Raw genomic sequence first — 4,155 nt, 5'->3', positions numbered from 1 at the left:
AGGTTTCCATTTCATTCAATGTTTATTGCTACAAGAGAGCATATCTCTCCTCCCGCTCAGGCCATGAAGGCCCAAAGGCACCGACCGGCCGCCGTATCATACCCAGCCCACAGGCGTTACTGGATGCGGATGTGGAGGGGCATGTGGTCAGCACCCCCTCTCCCGGTGGGAGTTTCCCAGACCGGAGCCGCTACTTCCCAGTCAAGTAGCTTCTCAGTTTGCCTCACAAGGGCTGAGCGCACCTCGCTTGCCAACAGCGCTCGACAGACCGGATGGTCACCCATCCAAGTGCTAGCCTAGCCCGACAGCGCTTAACTACGGTGATCTGATGGGAACCGGTGTTACCACTGCGGCAAGGCCGTTGGCTTAGGAGTGCATATGGAGTACATGAAATTATTAGATTTTCAGATAGGACAAGCGGTCCGGAAGTACCAGGTATCGACCTAAGGGCGGCAGTGCAGGCGCTGACTCTTGCATCCAGTTGATCGTACAGATGACGAACACTGTCCTTGGATACGTTATTCCACACCTGCTAGACCTGCTCAGGTAGTTCTGTAAGAGTGTTTGCTGACGAGTTGTACGATCACTTCTCGTCCCATCATATCCGACATGTGCTCGGTTGGAGACAAGTCCGGAGTAGGTGCTGGCGAGGGAAGTTACTGCACGCCTTGCATAACACGTCGAGCTTCACCGGCAATGTGTGGACGACCATTATCCTGTTGGAATAAAATGTAACTTTCCTGTTGCAAAAACGGCGAAAGAACGGGTCTAACACCCCAGGCAATAAGGCCTGAGGTGGGGCCAGTTAGTCTTGGGTGACTTCACTCTATGAGACAGCGCTCACATAGTGTTCGTCGTACGTGCAATGGACCATCACCTGCAGATATACAGAATCTGCTTTCATCACTGGTTAGCGCCCCCTCCAGATACATCAAAGGTGAACGAGAGTTGTAGCTTTTCGCACCCCAGACAATGAGGCCTGAGGTGGTGCCGGTTAGTCTTGGGTGACTTCACTCTATGAGACAGCGCTCACATAGTGTTCGTCGTACGTGCAATGGACCATCACCTGCAGATATACAGAATCTGCTTTCATCACTGGTTAGCGCCCCCTCCATATACATCAAAGGTGAACGAGAGTTGTAGCTTTTTGCACCCCAGACAATGAGGCCTGAGGTGGGGCCAGTTAGTCTTGGGTGACTTCACTCTATGAGACAGCGCTCACATGGTCTTCGTCGTACGTGCAATGGACCATCACCTGCAGATATGCAGAATCTGCTTTCATCACTGAATACAACGGCGCTCCATTTCATATTCCTGGTAATCCTCTGACGCCTTCAGTGGAGCCCTGCATGTCGAAACTGTGGCGTGAGTGGAAGACGGGCAAGACGTACGTGTGCCCGTAGACTCACTGCTAATAACCGGGTTGCAACAGTTCGTGTTGACGAGTCTGTCCTCACAAACTCCCTTATCTGTGCTGTGCCAGCTGTACGACCTGCCACTGCTGCCCTTATTATACGACTTACCTGGCAGGCGTCTGTGCTGCGTGGACGTCCAGAACCTTTTCTACGGGTGTGAGAATGTTCACATAACCACTGATACCAGCATCGGTGCATAACAGACACAGCATGTCGACTTGTTGGCAGTTCCCCTAAAGGACCATCCCGCCATTCGCAAGGCCACAATTAGATCCTTTCCGAACGCTCTCAAATGGATGTAGAAAGTTTAAGTGTGTCTTCGTGGCATTGTTGCTGCTTACTTCACACGTTTGCACCAGACTGAGCCTTCTGGCTGTGGTAATTCCTTATTAAACAATAAACACAGATGATACTCTGGTAGCAATGCCACTACGCTATCTGTTGGTAGACGACACTGAAACCATTATCCAGCAGACTTAGGTAAATTGTATCACAACAGTATTCTTATTTTCATGATCGGGAGTCTGTGCACAGAGGCTCACGAGGATCATGCCTGCCGTGACCGGGAGAAGAGTGCAATGAAACATGTGGGTCATACAGGGCATGTCCAGGTGGATCCTCGTTGGTGCTGATGGCGCTTTGCCCCCTTGACATCAAAGCGAGAGAGCAGGTGGCGTGTTACTAGGTCGAAAAGAGAAAAATTGAGGGCCGAAATTCTGGGGCTCAGGTTGAGGACGAAATTATGATTAAAAGGCGGGGAGGGGGGGGGGGGTGGGAGGAGTGGTGGCAGGATGCCTGGTAGGCTGAGGAAAATAGACGTAGGACCTTTCAGTTACTGCCTAACATTAGCAAGCAGGTATAGCTAAAGTACTTTAAGCCAAGTAGAGGACAACTGCACTTTATCAAAGGGCATGGACCATAACCGACATACATATGTCGGTTTGGGAAGCGGGTTACACCTACGTGTGACTGGTGCGATGGAGGGACCTCCTGACCATGTGGTCTACGTGGCCCCATACAGACGTGGCAGCCGGATTCAGACAACAAATGGTTCAAATGGCTCTAAGCACTATGGGACTTAACATATGAGGTCATTAGTCGGCCAGAACCTAGAATTACTTAAAACTAACTAACCCAACGACATCACACACATCCATGGCCGAACCGAATTCGAACCTACCACCGGAGCAGCTGCATGTTTCCGGACTGAAGCTCCTAGAACCGCTCGGCCACAGCGACCGGCTTTCGACTTCAATTATCCGACTTTGACACCTACAGCCTTTTACGACAGTCAACAACCTGGCTAACGACGGATCACTAAAAATCTTACGGGAATTCTTGAAGGAGGACAATGATCTTTAGGATCTAGAACATGACGCCCGGTCGCACCTATTCCATACCGTCGGGAGTGAACTGGCAGGCCGCCGTTACGGTAGGGATCCGTCACACCATGGAATAGGGGGAGGTGCGCCACAGATCAAGGCTGAGATAGCGATTAGTTTTTAATTGCAGTAATTAGATTAGACTAGAGTAGGAAGTAGTTTAACTTATAATAGCAAATGTAGTAGACTGTAGATATTGTAAAGTTTCTTGAGCCATCCCAGTGCCAGGGGCACTCTCACTGGGATTAGCTCGGTGAGCAGGGCAATATCCCGCCGTTTGCTCGACGCTGGTTTTTGCATCGCTAATAGTCAACGCCAAATGCCCAGTGTACTACCATCTATCATGTCAAACCCAGTAGGTTCGCAGATACAATGGCACGACCTGTGACGCTGCAGGTAGTGATGGTAGAGTCCCAGTAGCTTCAGTAGAGTAAAAGTAGTAAAGCAAAGAAATTAGTAGCTTGCCCATAGTAGAATTAGATGTAGAAAAATGGTTCAAGTGGCTCTGAGCACTCTGGGACTGAACATCTGAGGTCGTCAGTCCCCTAGAACTTAGAACTACTTAAACCTAACTAACCTAAGGACATCGCACACATCCATGCCCGAGGCAGGACTCGAACGTGCGACCGTAGCAGTCGCGCGGTTCGGGACTGAAGCGCCTAGAACCACTCGGTCACAGTTGTCGGCTTTAGATGTAGAGTCACTACTTGTAGAAAGCTGCATTTGAAACTGTATAAAAATAGGACCCACTAATTAGATTAGGTGGTGGGTTGTATTGTATGATTACAAATTATAAGAAAATTGTCTTGACTGTAATGACACGCAATACCAGGTCAAAATAAACACTTCTAGACTACAAATACAAATACGTTGTACCAATGAAGCTGCTTTCAATCCTACCACAGGACTGGGTAATGCACATTGATAACGGCCTCGGACTAATTCCTCGCTAACTTCTGCAGATGCTCTCAACAATGATAAAAAAAGGATAATGATTCAAAGCTGGGTAAGTCGCTAGTCAAACCGCAACACTTCAGGTTTCCAGTATAACGTTCTTTGTTAGCTTTAACTGACACTCAGCAAGAAGCCATTGTATTTAAAAGATAATAAAAAAATCAGACGTCATTCTTGGTCTAGGACCCCTAAGCCAGTGTCGTAGGCTTCGAACCTAACGTACAGCAGGTAATGCACATCCCCCATAAAGAGAACATTTGGGGAGCAGGGAGAGTACGATCCAACAGCTCCAAGCTGTCACACGAAGCCAAATTCTGCCGCTTGCTCGACGCTGGTTTGTGCATCGCTAACAACGCCAAACGCCCAGTGTACGACCATGTATCGTGTCAAAAACAAACAAAATT

The 4,155-nt window shown here is 48.9% G+C and overlaps 1 pseudogene; it reads right to left on the bottom strand.

Moving 5' to 3' along the window:
• Positions 1-248: 248 nt before the first annotated feature.
• LOC126356517 (5S ribosomal RNA) lies at positions 249-366 on the bottom strand (annotated as a pseudogene).
• Positions 367-4,155: the final 3,789 nt, after the last annotated feature.

The sequence above is a fragment of the Schistocerca gregaria genome, chromosome 3 (genome assembly GCF_023897955.1).
Source record: "Schistocerca gregaria isolate iqSchGreg1 chromosome 3, iqSchGreg1.2, whole genome shotgun sequence".
In the NCBI taxonomy this organism is placed as follows: domain Eukaryota; kingdom Metazoa; phylum Arthropoda; class Insecta; order Orthoptera; family Acrididae; genus Schistocerca; species Schistocerca gregaria.
The sequence above is the reverse complement of the archived record's forward strand: the minus strand, read 5'-3'. Positions and strand labels throughout refer to the sequence as shown.